The sequence below is a fragment of the Arachis hypogaea genome, chromosome 7 (assembly GCF_003086295.3).
Source record: "Arachis hypogaea cultivar Tifrunner chromosome 7, arahy.Tifrunner.gnm2.J5K5, whole genome shotgun sequence".
NCBI lineage: Eukaryota > Viridiplantae > Streptophyta > Magnoliopsida > Fabales > Fabaceae > Arachis > Arachis hypogaea.
The window spans coordinates 44,559,768-44,587,453 of NC_092042.1; the positions used below are offsets into that span (position 1 = coordinate 44,559,768).

The 27,686-nt window shown below is 39.7% G+C and overlaps 1 non-coding gene across 1 annotated transcript; it reads right to left on the bottom strand.

Annotated features, from left to right (window-relative positions):
- Nucleotides 1–22,702: 22,702 nt before the first annotated feature.
- LOC112704513 (small nucleolar RNA R71) lies at nucleotides 22,703–22,806 on the bottom strand. The gene has a single exon (XR_003155136.1). It is a non-coding gene; the product is annotated as a small nucleolar RNA R71 (small nucleolar RNA).
- Nucleotides 22,807–27,686: the final 4,880 nt, after the last annotated feature.

The window sequence follows — 27,686 nt, forward strand, 5'->3', positions numbered from 1 at the left end:
TACGGTCCGCTAAGCAAGCATTTCAATCAATAACTAAAATATTCTCCAAACAAGATAATACACAATTATAGATTGAAAATGCAATAATCTCAAAATGGAACTGAAGAACTGAAGATGGATGGTTTAGAAGTTATAATAAACTCTCGTTCTAAGTATAGTTACTAAACCAAGCAATCAACCTTTCTTACAAACGTTTTGGTTGTCACAAGTAACAAACCCCTAAATAAATTGATAACCGAAGTATTTAAACCTCGGGTCGTCTTCTCAAGGAATTGCAGGGATATGTATTCTTATTATTGGTTAGGAATTTTGTAAATTGGGGGTTTTGAGAATGATGAACGAGTATGATAAATGACAAGTAAAATAAATAAATGACTGTAAAATAAACTCTTGGCAAGGTATGAGAAATTAGAAGTCCTATCCCAGTTATCCTTATCAATTGTGATGAGAATTAGATTTTTCTCCCACTATGTTAACCTCTAACTATGAAGGTAAGTTAAGTGGATGAACTAATTCAAATCCTCAAATTCCAGTCTTTCCTTGGGAAAAGTTAGAATTATTGGATCTCGAATTAATCCTTGAAAAATTCCAATTTCAGTCAACACCTCGACTTTGATAACTCAAGCGTCATCAATTATTTAACCCAAGTCAAAAGGAAAAATTCTAAATTAAATTGAAAGCATTCATGTAACTAAATCAATCATAAATCTGACACATATCAAATTACGTCTAAACATAAATTCAAGTCATAACATGGAAAGGTTCAAAGCCAATTGGGCAACATAATTCAAATACAAATAAAAGTATTAGAGTAAATAAAAGTAGAAAATAAATATTGATGGAACATAGAACCTGGAATGAAGATGAATTGAACTAAACTAATACAAATCCTAAAATCCTAAATCCTATGAGAGAGGAGAGAACCTCTCTCTCTAGAAACTACATCTAAAACTAAAAATTGTGAGTTATGAAAGCATGATATTGAATTAATGGATTCTCCCACTTTATAGCCTCTGATCTGTGTTTTCTGGGCCGAAAACTAGGTCAAAAACAGCCCAGAAGTCGCTGATTGTGAAATCTGGTCCGTACAGGTCGTGGCAAAGTGACGCGGAGGCGTCGTACACGCGTCTGCGCGGATTGAAGTTCGCAGATGCGACACGACCGCGTTGAGCGCGCGTCTGCGACGCCTATTTGTACGTTCACTATGGCGAATTATATATGAAATCGAAGCCCCGGACGTTATCTTTCCAATGCAAGTGAAACCGCATCATTTGGACCTTTGTAGCTCAAGTTATGATCGTTTTAGTGTGAGAGGGTCAGGTTGACAGCTTTGCTGTTCCTTCAACTTCTTGTATTTCTTCCACTTTTGCATGCTTCCTTTCCATCCTTTAAGCTATTCTTGCCCTGTAATCCTTGAAATCACTTAACATACATATCAAGGCATCTAATGGTAATAAGAGAGGATTAATATTAGCAAATATAAGACCAAAGAAGCATGTTTTCAATCATAGCACAAAATCGGGAAGGAGAATGTAAAACCGTGCAAATCATATGAATAAGTGGGCAAAGGCTTGATGAAAACCACTCAATTGAGCACATGATAAACCATAAAATAGTGGTTTATCAACCTCCCCACACTTAAACATTAGCATGTCCTCATGCTAAACTCAAGGAGACCAAATAAATGAGTAGGGAAAGGCAAGACTTATGCAATGCAACCTATGAATGTGAATGCAACTACATGTAAAGATGATTCTACCTACTTGGTGAAAAGATAAATAAATCTTTCAAGAACAAATATGAACTAGATTTCACTAATTCAAATCACAAAATACAATATGAATAACTTGCAAGAAGAAGATAGCTCATGAAAGCAGGGAACATAGAATTGAGCGCTGAACCCTTACTGGTAGTGTATATCACTCTAACTCTCAAGTGTCTAGGGTCAATTCTCTCAATTCTCTACTAATCTTGCTTTCTATAGCTTGCTCTTCATCTAACAATCAACAACAATTTAATGCACCAATACACAAATCAAGAGGTCTTTTAAGGGTTGTAATGGGGTTAGGGTCAAGGTAGGATTGTATTTGGCCAAGTGGACTAAAATCTGAATCCTTAATTAACATAAACTTTCCACCTAACTCAAGACAATTCATTTAATTAAAATACAAAATCTAACTTCCCATTAACTGTGTTTACTACATATTTATGCATTCCAAGTTTTGAGTACAGCTCATATGCATTGATTTCACTATTTATTTTGGGGCATTTTGTCCCCTTTTATTAATTTCTCTTTTCTTTTTCTTTTTCACTTTTTTTTTTTTATTTTTCTCAATGCATATGATTAATGTATTGAATGCAATAACATGTGCTCAACCATTATTTTGCACATTTTCACTAAAATATACAACACCCAATTATTCAAACCAAATATTTTCAAACCCAACTTCCCCACACTTAAATCATGAGCACTTTTACTAGTCTAAGCTAACTAAGAATTCAAATTAAGGACATTATTATTTTTCGCTTAGAGTTAGTAATGAGCTAAAGTAAGTAACAAATGGGTAAAATAGGCTCAAATTGGTTTGCAAAGGATAATGGAAGGGTAAGGCCATATGGATATGTAAGCTTAGTGAAACAAGGCCTCAATCATATAAGTGCATGCATACATCAAATAATGGAAATATAGAATTAAGCAAGACAAAGATTACAATTTTAGAGAGAAAAACACACACCAAAAATAAAATATTGGTTGATGAAATACAACCAATCAAATAGGCTCAAAATCTCACTGGTTTTGTGTGTTTGAGCTTTAAACCATGTTCCAAAATAATATTTCTTCATACAAGTTCTTCCAAAAAGTTTTATTCAAATTAGTGAAATAATATAAAAATTTCTTGAAAAAGAAAATATTACTTTAACCAAGTGGTAAAATATGCACAAAATCAAACAAACATGCAATCAAACATGCAAATGCAACAATTAACAAATTAACATTGGTGTTGAGAAGGGATTAACTAACCCTCGGAGATCGGTATCGACCTCCCCACACTTAAAGATTGCACCGTCCTCGGTGCATGCTGAGATGTGCAGGTGGATGGGGGTTGTAGTTCCTTAGCTAGTGGTCTTTGTGTTCCTTTCCTTGCCGATGGTTTGGGAGTAGCTTTCTTTCTTTACCCTCTTAGTGGCCATCTTGAAAGAGGAAAAGGAAATTAACAAGTAAAGCTAGGGGTTCCAGCAAGGAAGAGAACGGAAAAGATGGTAATCAATGCACAGTAAAGAAGAATGACGTTAACATATGGTCATGACTACATGTGAAAAGTCATCAATGGAAATATAGCAAATGCATGTAATAACAATTAAATGCAAGACGTTTATTGGCATGCTGGCAAAGGCATGAGTAGCATAGATCAAGCATTCAATGTCCAAGTTAGATTACCAAGTCTTCCAAACTAACAATATGTTTGTAATGACAATTATAAATAATTAATAAAATATAAAAAGAGTTTTGTGAAAAACAGGCATGAAGGTAGGATAACAAAAAAGTAGTGCGTGATGCCGTATGGGCTTTTTCACAAACACATAGCATGCATGGTAAATAAGTTATTGAAAGTATTAAATTGAACATGCAAGAAACCCTATAAAAATAATATATAATTGTCAAACAATTCTTTGAATAACCCACAAGAAAAATAAATAAATTTCTAACACCAATGAAAATAATGCAATGAATGAAACTATGCAAATAAATTAAATGGAAGTGAAGAGGGATGAGAAGAAGAAAGTAAGAAAAGGAAGAAGAAAGAAGAAAAGAAATAAGAAAGGAAGAAAAGAATTAGATATAGGGAAGAAAAGATAAGATAGTTGGCTGCTTTGGAAAAGTTGTGCGGCGTAAGCGACACGGACGCGTGGGGGACGCGGTCGCGCGACTTGCGCTTAAATTAATCAACGCGGTCGCGTCGGTCACGCGGACGCGTGACTCAGGTTATGCTACTGGTGCGAGGGCAACCTCGCCCTCGCACAACTCTCTGTTCGAATTTTTATTTTTGCCAAATTTTGGGTGACGCGAATGCGTGGGTGACGCGTTCGCGTGAGTGGCCATTCGAAGGATATGACTCAGGATATGCTTTTTTTTATGCAGTATGCAGAATGCAATGCTTAATGTGAATGCTGTACATGATTCCAGGTTCAATAGAATAAAATAAAACTAAAAAAAACAAACAAAACTGAATAAAATTAAAATTGAAAAAGGAACGATCATACCATGGTGGGTTGTCTCCCACCTAACACTTTTAGTTAAAATCCTTAAGTTGGACATTTGAGGAGCTTCCTGTTATGGCGGCTTGTGCTTGAACTCATCCAGAAATCTCCACCAATGTTTGGAGTTCCAGTAGCCTCCGGGGTCCCAAACTAGGTGCAGAAAGTCTTTAAGTAAGTTAACGCAAGTGACAAGGCCCCAAGAGTGTTGATTGCCACAAAAAATTCTGGGGTCCCAAACCTTGCTTTTGCACCCGTCCGTCTTCTTGTTGATCCTTAGTGTTCCAACCGGGTGGCAGGCAATCTGAATTTTCACTAAAGCGGCCAAACAACTTCCTAGACCCATTCAGTTGAGCTCTATACCAACCCTTGCATTTAAACTTAAAGCTTCCAACCATAATGAACCTTGCAGGATAATTCTTACCACTGACCATCTTCCTCTTACTCTTAATGCCACAAAGAGCTCTAAGTTGACCATCCGTCTCCAGTAGCCCATATTCAAGTGGGAAAGTAAAGGATAAGGATAGGAATTTTACCCACTTGAACGTTGTGTTGGACGGTAATGGTCTTGGGAGAGATATTTCTAATGAATTTGCAAGCTCCACTCCCTTGTGCTCTTCTCTGACAACTTCCACCTCTTTGTAAGCTTCTTCAATTTCAACCTCTTCCTCTTGGTAGCTTTCTTCCAGTTCAATCTCTTCTTCATTGTTTACTAAGGGCATGGGAGGTTGTGCTTCTTCTTCTTTAGTCTCCATTTCTTGATCAACCTCTTCCAAGTCTTCAACAATGACATGCCTTGGAGGTTGTACACCCTCCTCAACATTAATTTCAAGCATCTTGGAAGGAGGCTTTATGAATGGACTTTCCAATGGAGGTTCAGCATCTCCAAAGTCTTCAACCACTTCTTCTTCTTCAATAATTTTGGCTTCCTCCATTTGTTCCAATACAAATTCATGCTCCTTACTGTCCACCGGAGTTTCTAATGTCTCCTTCATGCTACGTTCTGCATTAGATTGTCCACATGAAGCCATGGGGGTTCCTTGAGTGTCCGAACATCGGGAAGCTAATTGATTTATCGCTTGCTCCAATTGATGAAGGGTTGCATGAAATTGATCCACTGTTTCCTTGAGACGATCCGTTGCTTCTTGTTCCGCTTGGGTATCATAAGTAGGACCATAAGGCTCTTGGATTGATGGATATGGATATGGTGCATATGGAGGTGGTGGTTCTTGGAAGTAATTGGGTTGGAATTGTGGTGGTTCTATATATGGTTCATATGGTTCATAAGATGGTTGGTATGGTGGATGAGGGTTAGGATAATATGGAGGTGAATGGTGAAATTGGTCTTGTGAGTATGGTGGTCCAAAGCTATGTTGAGGAGGGAGTTCATAGGCGTATGGTGGTGGTTGTTGATAATCAAAAGAGTGCTCACCATAGCCATTGCCTTGATATGCATCACAGAATGGTTATTGATAGTCCATTGGAGGTGGTTGTTGCCATGAGGGTCGATCAAATCCTTGTGGCTCCTTCCATCTTTGATTGTTCCAACATTATGCCTGTTCTCATTGTAATTTCCTCTTCCTGCAACATAATTGTAACCAGACTCATAGCCAAGGGGGTGAGAGTTCATAGTAGTAAGAGAAAATAAAAATAAAAACTAACAAAAAGAAAATATTTTGAAAAAGATATGATTTTTGAAAAAGATAAGATAATATTTTAAAAAAGATAAGATTTTTGAGAGAAAAAAAAGATTTGATTTTTGAAAGATAAGAAAAGATAAGATAAAAATTTTAAAATCTGAAGTTTTTTTTTGAAAAAATATTTACAATAACCAATAATAAGGCATACGTTTGCAATTCCCCGGCAACGGCGCCATTTTGAAGAACTAAACATTGATGGTTTAGAAGTTATAATAAATTCTCGTTGTAAGTATAGTTACTGTTCATACCTTGGGTCGAGCTATCCGACCCGGGATGATTGGAGATAAAGCGACCGACCTCTTCAGGTCAGACTATCCGATCTCTTCTTAAAGAGCTCGACCAAATTGACAGAAGAGCCCAGTAAAGGGCCCAAATAGAGGAGCACGGCCCAAATCCTAAGGCGGCCTAAGCCTATAGAGATAAGGCGGTTCCGTTGAAAGATATGCTGACCTCAGCTCAAAGCTAAAGATAAAGATAAGATAACTAACTTATCTTATCCAAAGGTCACATCTCACCATTATAAATAACATGGAGCACCCAGGTATAACTCATACTCTGATTCTACATAAAACCTGCTTAATACCCTTGCTAACTTAAGCATCAGAGTCCCTTGCAGGTACCCCCCACCCTTCGGTGACAAAGGATCAGCAGCACATTCAGTCCAACAAGTCGGACGCACCAGCTCCGGTTGCTATTCACCAGCCGGATACATCGGTTCCGACCAACACAAAAGATCTCGTCCGAGACCTACAGCTTCAGGTAACCCTCGGAACATTGGCGCCGTTGCCGGGGAACCTGGAAGTCATCCCATCACCATGGTGGACGACCATGACAACGACCACGATTCAGGTCTGGAGGATCGGACACCGCACAAAAACGCGGATGTCACACTACAAAACACTCCGGAAACCAACAAAGACAAAGACTCACAAAATTCAGGGGCAATAGAAGCGCTCCTGGATCGCCTAAAACAACTGGAAAAAGAAACCAAACAACAACAGGAAATTGGAAGATATCTCCAAAGAGAGGTGCGGCGACGTCAGGAGTTGGAAGAAAAACTACAGCAATTGGAAGCCGATCTCAAATCAAAAGCCCCCTGGCTAATCTCGAGGAAAATTCACGCAAAGAGCAAGACCCATTCACTAGGGAAATCATGAAAACCAAAATTCTAAAAGACTTTAAACTCCCGGATATGACCCTGTATGATGGCACCACGGATCCCAACCACCACCTCAGCAACTTCAGAAGTAGAATGCACCTCACTGACGCCCCAGATGCTGTTCGCTGCAAGGCTTTTCCAACAACTCTCACAAAGATAGCGATCCAATGGTTCGACAACCTACCCCCGAAGTCCATCTCAAGCTTTGATGAGTTAGCTAAAAAATTCCTAGCCAGATTCTCCATTCAGAAAGATAAAGCCAAGCACGCCCCCAGTTTACTAGGGTTCAAACAAGGAGATCGGGAGAGCCTCCGCAACTACATGGAGATATTCAAAAAAACATGCATGGACATACAAAGTTTACCAACGGAGGCTGCCATCATGGGGCTCATCAACGGCCTACGAGAGGGACCTTTCAGCCAATCTATATCAAAAAAGTACCCGACCTCTTTAGACAAAGTACAGGAGCGGGCAGAAAAGTATATCAACATGGAGGAAAATGCTTGGTTAGGAGAAACCTCAAAATCGGGGGCCTCCTACCGAGACAAAGACAAGGAATCCAAAAGAAAAGAAGATCGACAAGGGGAGAAAATAAAAAAATACCATAACTACACCCCTCTCAGGGCATCCCTGGTCGAGATATACAAAGAAGTCTGCCATACAGAAAAAATCTCCCCAGCACGGCCACTCAAAGGCAAAAGGGGAGGAGGAAACCGAAAAGAATATTGTGAATACCATCGAGTCCGAGGACACTCCACAAACGAATGCTTCGACCTAAAAAATATCATAGAAAAATTGGTGAGAGAAGAAAAATTTGATCGATTCCTGTGCAACCGAGAAGATGATCAAAGAAAGAGACGAAGGGATGAAGATACCGACTGAACTGAACAATCACCTAGGACACCGGAAAGACATGTCCACATGATACATGGCGGATTTACAGCAGGTGGGATCTCCAAAACCTCTCGCAAAAGATATTTCAAAGAAGTATATCATGTCGAGGGAGAGGAGGAAGCCCTCAACATCCCAGCAATAACATTCACTAAGGAGGACGCATCCGGAATCATCACAGGACACGACGATCCCATGGTTATCACCATCATATTAGCAAACGCCAACCTACACCGCACCTTGATAGACCAAGGGAGTTCTACCGACATCTTATTTAAGACAGCCTTTGATAAACTCGGCTTAGAAGAAAAAGAACTTAAGGCATATCCAGACAGTCTGTTCGAGCTAGGAGATACCCCGGTGCGATCACTAGGATACATACCGCTATATACAACCTTCGGAAAAGGAAACCAATCCAAGACTCTCAAAATAGACTACATCATAGTCGATGTAAGCTCAGCTTACAATGCTCTCATAGGTCGGACAACACTCAACCAACTCGGCGCAATAGTCTCGACCCCACACCTATGTATGAAATTCCCAACTCCAAAAGGGATAGCCACGATAAAAGCAGACCAGAAGATGGCACGTCGCTGTTATAACGAAAGCCTAAATCTCAGAGGCAAAGGAGAAGAATTTCACACAATCGAGCTAGGCAGAGTTCAATGACGAGGAGAACTTCGTCCCCAGCCAGAGGGCGAGATAGAAAAGATTCAGATCGGGGACACCTCAGAAAAAATAACTAATATTGGCACAATCCTAAAAGGAGATTTAAAAGAATTACTAATACAATTCTTGCGAGATAACATCGACCTCTTCGCATGGAAAGCTGCAGACATGCCAGGTATCGACCCTAAGCTAATGTGTCACAAGTTGGCGGTCTACCCAGGATCTCGACCGGTGCAGCAGAGACGAAGAAAACTTGGGCCAGAACGATCCCAAGCTGTGGAAGAGCAAGTACAAGCTCTCCTGGAAGCAGGATTCATAAGAGAAGTCAAATACCTACTATGGCTAGCCAACGTTGTCTTGGTGAAAAAAATCAAATGGGAAGTGGCGAATGTGCACCGATTACACCGATCTCAACAAAGCTTGTCCAAAGGATCCATATCCGCTCCCAAGTATTGACGCTCTGGTAGATGCTTCCTCCGGATACAAATATCTCTCGTTTATGGACGCATACTCGGGATACAATCAAATCCCCATGTATCCACCAGATCAAGAAAAGACCTCGTTCCTAACACCAAAAGCAAACTACTGCTACATTGTAATGCCTTTCGGTCTCAAGAACGCAGGAGCTACTTACCAAAGGCTAATGAATAAAGTCTTCTCAGATCACATCGAAAAGATCATGGAAGTCTACGTGGACGACATGCTAATTAAAACACAAAATGAAGAGACATTATTGTCCGACCTAGCCCAAGTGTTCGACACCATTAGGAAGCACGATATGCGACTCAATCCAGCAAAATGCACCTTTGCGGTAGAAATAGGCAAATTCTTAGGTTTTATGCTCACACAAAGAGGAATTGAAGCAAATCCAGATAAATGCCAGGCCATACTCAACATGAAGAGCCCAACCTGCGTCAAAGAAGTACAGCAACTCAACGGGAGATTGGCTGCCTTATCTTGATTCTTAGCAGGAGCCGCGATAAGATCCCTCCCTTCTATGCTACTTTAAGAAAGGGAAAATAGTTCGAATGGACGACAGAATGCGAACAAGCCTTCCAAGACTTTAAGAAGTTCTTAGGATAGCCACCTATCCTATCCCGACCACGAGAAGGAGAACCACTCATATTATATCTCGCAATAGGAAGCAGGGCAGTAGCGTCAGTACTGGTCAGAGAAGATGAAAACGGACAACAACCCGTCTACTTCATTAGCAAAGCACTACAGGGATCCGAGCTAAACTATCAGAAAATAGAAAAATTTGCCTATACTCTCGTTCTAACATCTCGACGACTCCGCCCTTACTTCCAGGCCCACACCATTAAAGTTCGAACTAACCAGCCATTAAAAGGAATATTGCAGAAAACAGATCTGGCAGGTAGAATTCTATAATTGGCAGTCGAGTTGTCAGAGTTTGACCTCCAATATGAAGCTCGGACGGCCATCAAATCACAGTATCTGGGCGACTTTATTGCAAAATTCATAGATGCCCTAGAAACCCCCACAGAATGGAATCTTTACGTGGACGGTTCTTCAAATAAAATTGGAAGCAGTGCAGGCGTGATAATAGAAAGCGACCAAGGAACCCAAGTTGAGCTTTCCCTCAAGTTCGGGTTCCCGGCCTCAAACAACCAGGCAGAATATGAAGCATTATTAGCTGGTTTGAAGCTGGCTAAAGAGGTCGGAGCTCGAAAACTTAACATTTACAGCAATTCGCAAGTGGTCACATCACAAATAACAGGGAGCTACCAAGCCAAAGATCCCACCATGAAAAAGTATTTGGATAAGACCAAGGAACAGCTCGGACAAATCGGGGAATACAAGATCTGCCACATACCCCGTGAGCAAAATGCCTGAGCTGACGCACTCTCAAAACTAGCCAGCACCAAACCAGGGGGCAACAATAGAAGCCTCATCCAGGAAATGTTACAGAACCCATCAATCTCGAAAGCAGAAAAAGTCCTAACCATAACAGGCCAGGACCAAGGATGGATGATGCTCATAATCAACTACCTCAAAACAGGAATGCTCCCCACAGAAAAAATGGAAGCAAAGAAGATAAAAAGGGAGGCACAGTACTACACCATCATAAACAACATCCTGTACAAAAGAGGGATCTCGGTACCATTACTAAAATGCGTGCCGACCTCCCACACCAGGGAAGTGTTAGAAGAGGTACACGGTGGAATTTGTGGCAATCATCTCGGAGCATGGGCTCTCGCCAAAAAGATACTTCGGGCAGGGTTTTATTGGCCAACCTTACAAAAAGAATCTACAGAATTTGTAAAGACATGTCCACCATGTCAGAAACATGCCAACTTCCACATCGCCCCGCCAGAAGAACTCATTAGCGTGACTTCGCCTTGGCCGTTCGCAAAATGGGGACTCGACCTTCTCGGTCCCTTTCCCTAGGGATCAGGGCAAGTTAAATTCCTCATAGTAGGGGTAGATTACTTTATAAAATGGATCGAGGCAGAACCCCTAGCCAATGCCACCGCCCAAAGAAGCCGAAAATTTTTATATAGAAACATTGTCACGAGGTTCGGAGTCCCATATTCAATAACCACAGACAATGGCACCCAATTCACAGACGCAGGCTTCAGAAAATTAGTAGCCGACTTGAATATAAAGCACCAGTACACCTTTGACGAACATCCACAAGCCAATGGACAGGCCGAAGCCGCCAACAAAGTCATATTGGCAGGGTTAAAACGAAGACTGCAAGATGCAAAGAGAGCCTGGGCAGAGGAGCTTCCACAGGTTCTATGGGCATATCGAACGACGCCACATTCCACCATAAAGGAATCCCCTTTCTGATTAGCATACGGAATGGAGGCAATGATTCTAGTAGAAATTGAAGAAGGATCGCATAGAGTAGTCCATTATAATAAGGGAGCAAAGTCCCAACTTCAGAGGGAAGAACTCGACCTACTACCTGAAATCCAAGAAAGAGCTCGGATCAGAGAAGAAGCTCTAAAACGTTGAATGGCTTCCAGATATAATCAAAGGGTAGTACCAAGAAGTTTCGCTGAGAACGATCTCATCTTAGTCCGAAACGACATTGGAGCGACTCGGCCCAGATAAGGGAAGCTGGCAGTAAACTGGAAAGGACCTTACCGAGTCATAGAAGTACTTGGGAACGGCTACTACCGACTGTCCGAACTCGATGGACGAGAGCTTCTCAAAGCATGGCACGCTTGCAACCTAAGAAGGTACTACAGCTAGAAAAGGCAACGGATCTAACTAGTGGATGTGCTCTTTTTCCTGAAAAGGTTTTTTAATGAGGCACCATGTTGAGATCTAGGTCATGCCCGACTTAAAGGGATAAGAAAATTCCCACATGTATATATTTGCATTTTTTCTTTGAATAAAGTCTATTTAGATATTCTACAAAGAATCCAAGACGCATTAATCTGAAGTATTCATCATCCGATTATAAAGCGACAGGTCGGCAGAAAGTGAAAAACAATTTCACTGCACGACCACGATAAAGATAAATCGTCCGATAAAGGTGAAAACGTGATTCACCCAAAGAACGATCTAAAGATGCCAACCACTTTCTACAAATCGGCAAAGATGAACACAGAATAATGTAAGAAGTTATCGAAAGTGATCTAAAAAAGAACCTGACGAGGTCTTAGGGATCGCTAAAATAATAACTTAAGGACTGGTCGAACGAACCAAGTCAACCCAAGTTATACGTAAACCTTGGAAAGAGGTTTGGCCAACCCTATTAAAGAGGATTACTTTAACTTAGAAGGGCCTGACATAACAAAGTCAGCCCAAAACAAAAAGTTATACATGTAGTCCCTGAAAGAGATCTGACAAAGATCCAAGAAAGAGGACTACAAAAAATAACTTAAAGGAGACCGACATAACCAAGTCGGACTCCTATCACCAAAAAGTTATACAAGTAGTCCCTGAAAGAGATCTGACAAAGATCCAAGAAAGAGGACTACAAAAAATAACTTAAAGGAGACTGACATAACCAAGTCGGACTCCTACCACTAAAAAGTTATACAAGTAGTCCTTGAAAGAGATCTGACAAAGATCCAAGAAAAAGGACTACAAAAAATAACTTAAAGGAGACCGACATTACCAAGTCGGACTCCTACCACTAAAAAGTTATCAAAGTAATCCCTGAAAGAGACCTGACAAAGGTCCAAGAAAGAGGATTACAAAAATAACCTAGAAAGAGATCGACCTAATGAAGTTGATCTCCTACAAACAAGTTATAAAAGTAATCCCTGAAAGAGACCTGACAAAGGTCCTAGAAAGAGGATTACAAAAATAACTTGGAAAGAGGTCGACCTAACGAAGTTGATCTCCTACAAATAAGTTATAAAAGTAATCCCCGAAAGAGACCTGACAAAGGTCCAAGAAAGAGGATTACAGAAATAACTGAAAGGGGGACCAGCGCAAAAGAACCACCAAGAAACAAGTTGGACCCATAAGTCACAACCTCAAAGGATCCAAGCTACAAACAATAAAACAAAGCAATCCGAGGAGGTCGAGATACAAGATTTCAAACATCAGTAGAAAACTGAAAAGATGCCAAGTCAAAAAACTACCTCTATTACTCTACAAAAGTTATAAGGCCCCAGAACAGCGGCCATCAACACCTGCTAAAGATAGCGAGCTACTTTTTGTTTTTCAAAATAAAGTTGCTAAAACAAGCAACTAGAAACCGTCAGCAAAACAAACAAAGTTTTAAAAAGCCCACAAGCCGGGCCAACTACATAAATATCTAGAAAGAGATCAGCAAGCATCAGGAGCCTTCTTGGCATCATCAGGACAAGGAGAAGGAGGACGAGTCTGAATAGGCACGGCATCTATAGTTCCATCCTCCCGGTTCAGAACCTAGCAATCCGAATCAGGTGCAACCGGAGGAACAGAAGAGGTCGACACTTTGGCAGAGGACACAGGAGGAAGATCAGCATCATCATCACCATCGTCATCAGGGACAATCTTGCCATCCCTGACAATATTGTCCAGGCTGAAAGGGGTGAGATCGGCCTCGGGAGCAATGACCCGAACTTGCTCCTTCAAGTTCTCGTAAGCAGCAGTCACGCTGCCAACAAGATGACCTTGGAGCTCAGAATGATCTTCCCGGGCATTGTTCAACTCCTCCCTCAGGTGCATCACCTCCCGATAAGTCGTAACGTAACTCTCCTTATGCATCAAGGCTGTGTCCTCGGCCAATCTCAAAGAAGCCGCTAGTGAAAGGGAACTCGCCTTCTCATTCTCTAGATCCTTCTCCAACTTGGTCACCTTTAATTCAAGCTCCTCCTTCAGCCCCTTCATCCGGTCAAACTCCTACTTTGCCTCCTCCATAAATGCTTTGGTAGCATGGAGAGGAAGATTCTGAGTAGTCCGATGTATAGCAGCCGACATATATGCCATCTTTACATGATTTCGGGCCATAAACTCCAGATGATTGAGAATGGACACATCGTCCATAGAGATGGTACCATAGGGCCCGATTTGTTGATCTACAAACTCAATGGCATTGAAATCAGGGGCATTGAGGTCGAAGGGCTCAGCCGTCTTTTGCTTCTTATTTGGAGGGGCAGCAGATGGAGCGGCAGAAGTAGGGTGAGGATCCACCAAGCGGACCCGAGGTGTTGGGATCACCTTCTTCACCCCAGGGGAACTCAGCACTGATGGCTTCTCGCGCACTTGGGAGGACCCCTCCCCAACCGCCTTGGCAGCAATATTTCTGGCAGCAGTCGCCTTCTGCGCCCTCTTAAAAGCTTTCATAGATTCGTTATTCTTCATTGCCTCTGCAAATAATACAGAAAGTTAAGCTACAAGTCGGACAAATCGGAAGGACAGCTACAAGCAATATAAATAGATAAAAAAGGAAACACAAAATACCCAACTCAGTTTGAAGAAGAGAGGGATTAGTTAGAAATTTCTTTGTGTCGAGATGGAGAGGTTGCCCCCAGTGTTCTTTCAAGACAGTCACAAAGGCTCGCTCAGCCTCATCCAACATTTCCCACGTATATCGGGACACCCTCACATTCTTTTGCCATTCCAAGGGAAAAGCAGGCTCGTCATTTTCGTCCAGAAAGAAGGGCCGAGCTCCTTCAATAGCTCGGACCTTGAAAAAGTAGGTTTTAAAGTCACGGAATGACTCGTCAAACATGGAAAAGACCTTCTTTCCCTGGGTAGAGCGAAAGGAGACCCAAGCTGCCCTCTTTTTCACCACTCCGGGCTTAGTCAAGACAAACAGATAGAAAAAGAGAGATTGAGAAGCAAGGATACCAAAACCATTGCACAACAATTGAAAAATCTTTATGAAACCCCAAGAATTAGGGTGAAGTTGAGAGGGAGCAACATTACAAGACCATAACAGGTCGGTTTCAAATTGAGTAAAAGGAAGGGTAATACCCAGCGGACCAAAGAAAAAGTCATAAACATAGAAGAAAGGGCGATCGTCAACAACCCGAGTAGAGAAGCAGACTCTCTCTTCGGAGGAGGGAGGGACAAGTTCATTGTTCTTCTCATCACCTGGATTACTACAGACCCTATGAAACTGCCTAAGCTGCGCGCAAAACTCGGAATCAACCAAGGAGACACACATAAGGACCATTGAGTCCACCCAATCAGCCATGCCCTCAGGAACCCGGGAAGACATCTCTACAACGTTATTGCGAGAAGACATGAGACCAACTAAATCCTACAATAAGAAAAGAAGAGTGGATTACTAGAAAAGCATCTCGTACAAGGGGCAAAAACAACTCGACGGACGAACAAAAAAGGAAAACTCCAAGATTCAAACCAAAATCCTGGGGCATCCTTTGGAGGCAGTAAACAGGCAAGGTTTTCAAGTTGTTTCTATAGCCTACATCCCGGAACTCATCAAAAAGAAAATAAAATCCTGAAAGAAACAAAAGAAGCAAAAAAAATGCAAAAACACCACCCTCCTACAGTTTATCAGAAAAAGCATCGCTCCTACAGTTTATCAGTGAAAAACACTACTGCTACAGTTTATCAGAACACCAAAAGGACTAAGAAGAAAAACAGCAAAGGCGCAAACTTTTTTGAAATCAAGTAAAAAATCATCAGCAAAAGCACAGGCAGAAACGGCGGTAACATGCAAAAGAAAAAGATTCAAGCAAACAAAGAAGAGATTCGCACCAAAAAAGGGGAAAAATCCAGAGCATGCAACAAGTCAAACATGATAAAAATAAAAGATCCAAACTTTCTCTAAAAGGAAGATCAAAAGGAAAACTCCATCGCAAAGTCAAAAATAAACAAGGAAACACGAAATGGGACTAACCTAGAGACAAAAGAAGCTTCGAGGAAAAGATTGGAAGCGCATAAACAAAGGTTGCCTAGAAAATCGCCAAGTGACGCTGCAACACAAGAAAGCAGAAGCGCAAACGAAAGACAGAGAGCAGATGAGAGAAACATAAAACGAGAGAGTAAAGGGAGAAGTTACGAAGAAGAAATGAAGAAGAAAAACCATTTTTGATCGAGAAAAATCAAAATAAAGCCAAGAGAGAATGGGGGCAATTAATGCCAATTAAATGCAGATGTTAAAACCGCTTGCGTTCCGAAAAAAGTGCTAATACAAAAGCGCGCGCTTTTAGAGAAAAATGTTCTACATTCAAAAAAGACTCTACAAAGAAAGGAATCGACAAAATGCTTGAGTTCGACTTCACTGAAGAAGGACCGAAGTCAAGGACTCGACCTCCAAAGGAAGAACCGAGCTCAAGCAGGGGCACTGTTCATACCCTGAGTCGAGCTATCCGACCCGGGATGATTGGAGATAAAGTGACCAACCTCTTCAGGTCAGACTATCGGATCTCTTCTTAAAGAGCTCGGCCAAATCGACATAAGAGCCCAGTAAAGGGCCCAAATAGAGGAGCACGACCCAAATCCTAAGGCGGCCTAAGCCTATAGAGATAAAGGCGGTTCCGTTGAAAGATACGCTGACCTCAGCTCAATGCTAAAGATAAAGATAAGATAACTAACTTATCTTATCCAAAGGTCACATCTCACCATTATAAATAACATGGAGTACCCAAGTATAACTCATACTCTGATTCTACATAAAATCTGCTTAATACCCTTGCTAACTTAAGCATCGGAGTCCCTTGCAGGTACCCCCCACCCTTCGGTGACAAAGGATCAGCAGCACATTCAGTCCAACAAGTCGAACGCACCAGCTCCGGCCGCTATTCACTAGCCGGACACATCGGTTCCGACCAGCACAGAAGATCTCGTCCGAGATCAACCTACAGCTTCAGGTAACCCTCAGAACAGTTATTAAACCAAGCAATCAACCTTTCTTACAAACGTTTTGGTTGTCATAAGTAACAAACCCCTAAATAAATTGATAACCGAAGTATTTAAACCTCGGGTTGTCTTCTCAAGGAATTGCAGGGAGGTGTATTCTTATTATTGGTTAGGAGTTTTGTAAATTGGGGGTTTTGAGAATGATGAACGAGTATGATAAATGACAAGTAAAATAAATAAATGACTATAAAATAAACTCTTGGCAAGGTATGAGAAATTGGAAGTCCTATCCCAGTTATCCTTATCAATTGTGATGAGAATTGGTTTTTTCTCCCACTATATTAACCTCTAACTATGAAGGTAAGTTAAGTGGAAGAACTAATTTGAATCCTCAAATTCCAGTCTTTCCTTGGGAAAAGTTAGAATTATTGGATCTCGAATTAATCCTTGAAAAATTCCAATTTTCAGTCAACACCTCGAGTTTGATAACTCAAGCGTCACCAATTATTTAACCTAAGCCAAAAGGAAAAATTCTAAATTAAATTGAAAGCATTCATGTAACTAAAGCAATCATAAATCTGACACATATCAAATTACGTCTAAACATAAATTCAAGTCATAACATGGAAATGTTCATAAGCCAATTGGGCAACATAATTCAAATACAAATAAAAGTATTAGAGTAAATAAAAGTAGAAAATAAATATTGAAGGAACATAGAACCTGGAATGAAGATGAATTGAACTAAACTAATAGAAATCCTAAAATCCTAAATCCTAAGAGATAGGAGAGAATCTCTCTTTCTAGAAACTACATCTAAAACTAAAAATTGTGAGTTATGAAAGCATGATAATGAATTAATGAATTCCCCCACTTTATAGCCACTGGTCTGTGTTTTCTGGGCCACAAACTGGGTCAGAAACAACCCAGAAGTCGCTGATTGTGAAATCTGGTCCGTACAGGTCGCGGCAAAGTGACACGGAGGCGTCGTCCACACGTCCGCGCGGATTGAAGTTCGCAAATGCGACATGTCCGCGTGGAGCGCGCGTTCTCGTCGCCTATCTGTATGGCCACTATGGCAAATTATATATCAAATCGAAGCCCCAGACGTTAGCTTTCCAATGCAAGTGGAACCACATCATTTGGACTTCTATAGCTCAAGTTATGATCATTTTAATGCGAGAGGGTCAGGTTGACAGCTTTGCAGTTCCTTCAACTTCTTGTATTCCTTCCACTTTTGCATGCTTCCTTTCCATCCTCTTAACACACATATCAAGGCATCTAATGGTAATAAGAGAGGATTAATATTAGCAAATATAAGACCAAAGAAGTATGTTTTCAATCATAGCACAAAATCGGGAAGGAGAATGTAAAACCATGCAAATCATATGAATAAGTGGGCAAAGGCTTGATAAAAACCACTCAATTGAGCACAAGATAAACCATAAAATAGTGGTTTATCAGGAACCCTATAATTGAAACTTCTTAATCTTTAACATCGACTCAATCACCGTCATTTTCTTTAACTAAAAAGAATGGATACAAATTGTTCCTTACTAGCACATATCAACAACATCGACCAAGACACACACAAAAAGACCCTTATGGAGAGAAATGGTTTGAGAAGGTTGCGCGTGCAACGATGAGACCCCTGTGGAGGCCATCAAGGCCGAGGATGTTAAGCAGGAGGACAATGATGGCCTTTTGATGAGCGGATAATTTATACGCTTTTTGGCATTGTTTTTAGGTAGTTTTTAGTAGGATCTAGTTACTTTTAGGGATGTTTTCATTAGTTTTTATGCTAAATTCACATTTTTGGACTTTACTATGAGTTTGTGTGTTTTTCTATGATTTCAGGTATTTTCTGGCTGAAATTGAGGGACCTGAGCAAAATTCTGATAAAAGGCTGACAAAGGATTGCTGATGCTGTTGGATTCTGATCTCCCTGCACTCAAAATGGATTTTCTGGAGCTACAAAATTCAAAATGGCGCGCTCTTAATGGCATTGGAAAGTAGACATTCAGAGATTTTCAGCAATACATAATAGCTCATGCTTTATTCGAGATTAGACGACGTAAACTGGCGCTCAACGCCAGTTCCATGCTGCATTTTGGAGTCAAACGTCAGAAACACGTCACGAACCAGAGTTGAACGCCAAAAACACGTTACAACTTCGCGTTTAACTCCAAAAGAAGCCTCTGCACGTGTGAAGCTCAAGCTCAGCCCAAGCACACACCAAGTGGTCCCTGGAAGTGGATTTCTGCATCAATTACTTACTTCTGTAAACCCTAGTAGCTAGTCTAGTATAAATAGGACATTTTATTATTATATTAGACGTGCAGAATCCTGGATTGTATTTTTGATCCTGTGATCACGTTTTGGGGCTAGCCATTTAGCCATGCCTAGACCACCATCACTTATGTATTTTCAACGGTGGAGTTTCTACACACCATAGATTAAGGGTGTGGAGCTCTGCTGTACCTCGAGTTTTAATGTAATTACTACTATCTTTTATTCAAATTCAATCTTATTTTTGTTCTAAGATACTACTCGTACTTCAACCTGATGGATGTGATGATCTGTGACACTCATCATCATCCGTCCCTATGAAAGCGTGCCTGACAACCACTTTCGTTCTACAAGCGAAAGCTAGAGTGTGTATCTCTTGGATTCCTGATGCACGACGGATAGTTGCCCTCGCCTGACAACCGAGCCTTCCATTCCATGAGATCAGAGTCTTTGTGGTATAAGCTAGAATTGATGGCGGCATTCATGAGAATCTGGAAAGTCTAAACCTTGTTTGTGGTATTCCGAGTAGGATTCCGGGATTGAATGAATGTGACGAGCTTCAAATTTGCGATTGTTGGGCGTGATGACAAATGCAAAAGAATCAAGGGATTCTATTCCGACATGATCAAGAACCGACAGATGATTAGACGTGTCGTGACAGAGCATTTGGACCTTTTTCATTGAGAGGATGGGATGTAGCCATTGATAATGGTGATGCCCTACATACAGCTTGCCATGGAAAGGAGTAAGAAGGATTGGATGAAGGCAGTAGGAAAGCAGAGATTCAGAAGGAGCACAGCATCTTCATACGCCTGTCTAAAATTCCCACCAATGATTTACATAAGTATTTTTATCTTTATTTTCTGTTTATTTATTATTATTCTTATTCGAAAACTCGATAACCATATATTATCTGCCTAACTCAGAATTTCAAGATGACCATAGCTTGCTCCATACCAACAATCTCCGTGGGATCGACCCTTACTCACGTAAGGTTTATTACTTGGACGACCCAGTGCACTTGCTGGTTAGTTGTGCGAGGTTGTGAAGAAAGTGCTAAGTTATAAACACGCATACCAAGTTGAAGCCATTATTAGAGATCACAATTTCGCCCACCAAGTTTTTAGCGCTGTTGCCGGGGATTGTTCGAGTTTGGACAACTGACGGTTCATCTTGTTGCTCAGATTAGGTAATTTTCTTTTTATTCTATTTTCAAAAAAAATTATTTTTCTTAAAAATTTATCCCTATTTTCGAAAAAAAATATATTTTAATTAAAAATAAATTATTTTATGGCTTCAAAATTTTTAAGAATGGATTCTAGAGTTTCATGAAGCATGTTGAATTCTAGCTGGCTATAAAGCCATATCCAAATCCTTTTGGAATGAGACTTCAACTAATCACCTCAATGCATGTAATGCCATCCTAAAGCTGGCTGGCTATTAAGCCATGTCCAACCCTTGGATTGGAGCTTTAGGCTAACATTGAAAGATTCTTGGAATTCTTCTTAAAAATTTTGAATTTCTTATTTTCTTTTTCCTATATGTTTTTCGAAAAAAAATAAAAGAAAATACAAAAAATCATAAAATCATAAAAAAAAACCAAAAATATTTTGTGATTCTTGTTTGAGTCTTGTGTCATGTTTTAAGTTTGGTGTCAATTGCATTGTTCTTACATTTTTCAAAAATTCATGCATTCATAGTGCTCTTCATGATCTTCAAGTTGTTCTTGGTAAGTCTTCTTGTTTGATCTTTAAATTTTCTTGTTTTGTGTTGTATAATGTTTTTCATGTGCATTTTTGCATTCATAGTGTCTAAACATGAAAGATTTCTAATTTTGGTGTCTTGCATATTTTCTTTGCATAAAAAATTTTCAAAAATATGTTCTTGATGTTCATCATGATCTTCAAAGTGTTCTTGGTGTTCATCTTGACATTCATAGTGTTCTTGCATGCATCATGTGTTTTGATAAAAAATCTCCATGTTTTGGGTCATAATTGTGTTTTTCTCTCTCATCATTAAAAATTCAAAAATAAAAAAATAAATATCTTTTCCTTTTTTCTCTCAAAATTTCGAAAATTTGAGTTGACTTAATCAAAAATTTTTAAAATTAGTTGTTTCTTGTAAGTCAAGTCAAATTTTCAAATTTTAAAAATCTTATCTTTTTCAAAACTTTTTCAAAAATCAAATCTTTTTCATTTTTCTTATTAGTTTTCGAAAATTCTTTAAAATATTTTTCAAAAAATCTTTTTCTTAATTTTATCTTTATTTCCAAAAATTATGCTAACAATTAATGTGATTGATTCAAAAATTTGAAGTTTGTTACTTTCTTGTTAAGAAACGTTCAATCTTTAAATTCTAGAATCTTATCTTTTAGTTTCTTATTAGTCAAGTAATTAATTTTAATTTTAAAAATTAAATCTTTTCCAACCATATCTTTTTAACTATATCTTTTTATCATATCTTTTTAAATTTTATCTTTTTCAAAAATTTGATTTCAAAATATCTTCTTATCTTCTTATCCTTTCAAATTTGATTTTCAAATCTTTTTCAAACTAACCAATTAACTGTTGTTTATTTTTTATCTTTTTCAAAAACACCTAACAACTTTTCTCTCTCCAATTTTCGAAAATACCTCCCTCTTTTTCAAAAAATTTTTTTTAATTAATTAATTATTTTAAATTTTAATTTTAATTTTATTCCCCCTTTAATTTTCGAAAATCATTAACTCCTTTTCAAAAATTATTTTCGAAAACTTCTCTCTCTCATCTTATTCTATTTATTTATTCGTTTACTAACACTTCTCTTCATCTCAAATCTCAGCTCCTATCCTCACCCTTGTGTTTGGATTATTCATTCTTCTTCATTCTTATTCCCTTTCTTCTTCTACTAACATAAAGGAATCTCTATACTGTGACATAGAGGATTCCTCTTCTTTTTCTGTTCTCTTCTTTCTCATATGAGCAGGAACAAGGAAAAAGGCATTCTTGTTGAAGCTGATCCAGAACCTGAAAGGACTCTGAAGAGGAAACTAAGAGAAGCTAAATTACAACAATCCAGAGACAACCTTGCTGAAATTTTTTAACAAGAAAAGGAGATGGCAGCCGAACCCAACAACAATAATACAAGAAGGATGCTTGGTGATTATACTGCACCTACGTCCAAATTTGATGGAAGAAGCATCTTAATTCCCGCCATTGGAGCAAACAATTTTGAGCTGAAACCTCAATTAGTTACTCTAATGCAACAGAACTGCAAGTTTCATGGACTTCCATCAAAAGATCCCTACCAGTTCTTAACTGAGTGCTTGCAGATTTGTGAGACTGTTAAGACTAATGGAGTAGATCCTGAAGTCTACAGGCTCATGTTTTTCCCTTTTACTGTAAGAGGCAAAGCTAGAACATGGTTAGACTCTCAACATAAAGATAGCCTGGACTGCTGGGATAAGCTGGTCACGGCCTTCTTGGCTAAGTTCTTTCCTTCTCAAAAGCTAAGCAAGCTTAGAGTGGATGTTCAGACCTTCAAACAAAAAGATGGTGAATCCCTCTATGAAGCTTGGGAAAGATACAAGCAGATGACCAAAAGATGTCCTTTTGACATGTTTTCAGAATAGACCATGATAGATATATTCTATTATGGTCTATCTGAGTTCTCTAAGATGTCACTGGACCATTCTACAGGTGGATCCATTCACCTAAAGAAAACGCCTGCAGAGGCTCAAGAACTTATTGACATGGTTGCAAATAACCAGTTCATGTACACTTCTGAGAGGAATTCCGTGAATAATGGGACGCCTCAAAGGAAGGGAGTTCTTGAAATTGATGCTCTGAATGCCATATTGGCTCAGAACAAAATATTGACTCAGCAAGTCAACATGATTTCTCAAAGTCTGAATGGATGGCAAAATGCATCCAACAGTACTAAAGAGGCATCTTCTGAAGTAGAAGCTTATGATCCTGAGAACCCTGCAATGGCAGAGGTAAATTACATGGGTGAACCTTATGGAAACACCTATAATTCATCATGGAGAAATCATCCAAATTTCTTATGGAAGGATCAACAAAAGCCTCAACAAGGCTTTAATAATGGTGGAAGAAATAGGCTCAGCAATATCAAGCTTTATCCATCATCTTCTCAGCAACAGACAGAGAATTCTGAGCAGAGTACCTCTAACTTAGCAGATTTAGTCTCTGATCTGTCTAAGGCCACTTTAAGTTTCATAAGTGAGACAAGGTCCTCCATCAGAAATTTGGAGCCACAAGTGGGCCAGCTGAGTAAGAAAGTAACTGATACTCCTCCTAGTACTCTCCCAAGCAATACTGAAGAGAATCCAAAAAGAGAGTGCAAGGCCATTGACATAATCAATATTGCCGAACCTAGAGAGGAAGGAGAGGACGTGAATCCCAATGAGGAAAACCTCATGGGATGTCTCTCAGGCAAGAAGGAGTCCCCTATTGAGGACCTAAAAGAATCCGAGGCTCATATAGAGACCATAGAGATTCCATTAAACCTCCTTCTACCATTCATGAGCTCTGAAGAATATTCTTCCTCTGAAGAGGATGAATATGTCACTGGAGAGCAAGTTGCTCAATATCTAGGAGCCATCATGAAGCTGAATGCCAAATTATTTGGTAATGAGACTTGGAAAGGTGAACCTCCCTTGCTCATCAGTGAACTAGTTACATGGGTTCAGCAAACCTTACCTCAAAAGAGACAAGATCCTGGCGAATTCTTAATACCCTGTACCATAGGCACCATGACCTTTGAAAAGGATCTGTGTGACCCGGGGTCAAGCATAAATCTTATGCCACTCTCTGTAATGGAGAAGCTGGGGATCATTGAGGTACAGCCTGCCATATTTTCATTACAAATGGCAGATAAGTCAGTAAGACAGGCATATGGATTGGTAGAGGATGTGTTAGTAAAGGTTGAAGGCCTTTACATCCCTGCTGATTTCATAATCTTAGACACTAGGAAGGAGGAGGATGAATGCATCATCCTTGGAAGACCTTTCCTAGCCACAGCAGGAGCTATGATAGATGTTAACAGAGGAGAATTAGTCCTTCAATTGGATGGGGACTACCTTGTGTTTAAAACCCAAGGGTGTTCTTCTGTATACATGGAGAGGAAGCATGATAAGCTTCTCTCAGTACAGAGTCAAACAAAGCCCCCACAATCAAGCTCTAAGTTTGGTGTTGGGAGGCCACAGCTAAACTCTAAGTTTGGTGTTGAATTCCCACATCCAAACTCTAAGTTTGGTGTTGGGAGTCTAGAACATTGACCTGATCACTTGTGTGGCTCCATGAGAGCCCACTATCAAGCTATTGACATTAAATAAGCGCTTATTGGGAGGTAAACCAATTTTTATTTATCTAATTTTATTTTTATTTTTATTGTCCTTTAATGTTTTATTAGGTTCATGATCATGTGGAGTCACAAAATAAATACTAAAATTAAAAACAGAATCAAAAACAGCAGAAGAAAAAGCACACCTTGGAAGAAGGACTTACTAGCGTTTAAACGCCAGTAAGGAGCCTGGTGTTCAACGCTAGAATAGAGCATGGATCTGGCATTGAACGCCAGAAATAAGCAGCATCCTAGCGTTTGAACGCCAGAAATATACCCTGAGGAGAGCTGGCGCTGAACGCCAGAAACAAGCATGGAACTGGCGTTCAACGCCAGAAACATGCTGCAATTGGGCGTTGAACGCCCAAAATAAGCATCACTTCAGTGTTTAAACGCCAGAATTGTATGCAAAGGCGTTTTACATGCCTAATTGGTGCAGGGATGTAAATCCTTGACACCTCAGGATCTGTGGACCCCACAGGATCATCCCAAGGTCTGTGGATCCCATAGGATCCCCACCTACCTCAACTCACCTTCTCTCCTCTTCTTCACATTCACCCTCTCTTCCCCATAAACACTCTTTCCCATAATCCCCACCTACCTTCAAAATTCAAAATGTCTTTCCCACCCAAACCCACCCTAAATAGCTGAACCTACTCCCTCTCCCCTCACTATATAAACCCCTTCATCCTTCTTCATTTTCACCCAACATAACCCCCTCTTCTATACCATGGCCGAATACACCTCCCCCCACTCTCCTCCATATTTTCTCTTCTTCTTCTTCTTCTTTTCTTTCTTCTTTTGCTCGAGGGCGAGCAATATTCTAAGTTTGGTGTGGTAAAAGCATAGCTTTTTGCTTTTCCATAACCATTGATGGCACATAAGGCTAGAGAAACCTCAAAAAAAAAAAAGAAGAAGAAGAAGAAAAAGGGAAGACAATTGCTTTCACCTCTGAGTCATAGGAGATGGAGAGATTCATCTCAAGGGTCCATAGCTCAGTAATAGAGCATTTGACTGCACATCAAGAGAGCATGAGGAATTTCCTCATCAAGAAATCCCTGAGATACCTCAGGGGATATATTTTTCTCCACACAATTATTGGGAGTAACTAAGGATAGGAGCACCAAAATCACTAGGGATCATGCAACAAAGGCATGGAAGAGACATAAAGGAGCTCAAAGCACCATTGGTTCTTCAAGAAGAAAGTGCCACCATCACTAAGGTGGACTCATTCCTTGTTCTTATTTTTTCTGTTTTTCAGTTTTATGCTATATGTGTGTTTATGTTTTGTGTCTCTACCTCATGATCATTAGTATTGAGTAACTATGTCTTAAGGCTATGAATAATTCCATGAATCCCTCACCTCTCTTAAATGAAAAATATTTTTAATTCAAAAGAACAAGAAGTACATGAGTTTTGAATTTATCCTTGAATTTAGTTTAATTATATTGATGTGGTGACAATAATTTTTGTTTTCTGAATGAATGCTTGAACAGTGCATATTTTGATCTTGTTGTTTATGAATGTTAAAATTGTTTGCTCTTGAAAGAATGATGAACAAAGAGAAATGCTATTGATAATCTAAAAAATCATGAAATTGATTATTGAAGCAAGAAAAAGCAGTGAATAGCAAAAGCTTGTGAAAAAAAATGGCAAAAAAAAGCAAGCAGAAAAAGCCAATAGCCCTTAAAACCAAAAGGCAAGGGTAAAAAGGATCCAAGGATTTGAGCATCAATGGATAGGAGGGCCCAAGGAACTAAAATCCAGGCCTAAGTGGCTAAATCAAGCTGTCTCTAACCATGTGCTTGTGGCATGCAGGTCCAAGTGAAAAGCTTGAGACTGAGTGGTTAAAGTCGTGATCCAAAACAAAAAGAGTGTGCTTAAGAACTCTGGACACCTCTAACTGGGGACTTTAGCAAAGCTGAGTCACAATCTGAAAAGGTTCACCCAGCTATGTGTCTGTGGCATTTATGTATCTGGTGGTAATACTGGAAAATAAAGTGCTTAGGGCCACGGCCAAGACTCATTAAAGTAGCTGTGTTCAAGAATCAACATACTTAACTAGGAGAATCAATAACACTATCTGAAATTCTAAGTTCCTATAGATGCCAATCATTCTAAACTTCAAAGGAAAAAGTGAGATGCCAAAACTGTTCAGAGGCAAAAAGCTACAAGTCCCGCTCATCTAATTAGAACTAATATTCATTGATATTTTGGGATTTATAGTATATTTTCTTCTTTTTATCCTATTTGATTTTCAGTTGCTTGGGGACAAGCAACAATTCAAGTTTGGTGTTGTGATGAGCGGATAATTTATACACTTTTTGGCATTATTTTTAGGTAGTTTTTAGTAGGATCTAGTTACTTTTTGGGATGTTTTCATTAGTTTTTATGCTAAATTCACATTTCTGGACTTTACTATGAGTTTGTGTGTTTTTCTATGATTTCGGGTATTTTCTGGCTGAAATTGAGGGACTTGAGCAAAATTCTGATAAAAGGCTGACAAAGGACTGCTGATGCTGTTGGATTCTGACCTCCCTGCACTCGAAATGGATTTTCTAGAGCTACAGAAGTCCAAATGGCGCACTCTCAATGGCGTTGGAAAGTAGACATCTAGATCTTTCCAGCAAAATATAATAGTCTATGCTTTATTCGAGATTATACGACATAAACTGGCGCTCAACGCCAATTCCATGCTGCATTCTGGAGTCAAACGCCAGAAACACGTCACGAACCAGAGTTGAACGCCAAAAACACGATACAATTTGGCGTTCAACTCCAAAAGAAAGCCTCTGCACGTGTAAAGTTCAAGCTCAGCCCAAGCACACACCAAGTGGGCCCTGGAAGTGGATTTCTGCATCAATTACTTACTTCTGTAAACCCTAGTAGCTAGTCTAGTATAAATAGGACATTTTATTATTATATTAGACGTGCGGAATCCTGGATTGTATTTCTGATCTTGTGATCACGTTTTGGGGCTGGCCATTCGGCTATGCCTGGACCACCATCATTTATGTATTTTCAACGGTGGAGTTTCTACACACCATAGATTAAGGGTGTGGAGCTCTGCTGTACCTTGAGTTTTAATGTAATTACTTTTATTCAAATTCAATCTTATTTCTGTTCTAAGATAC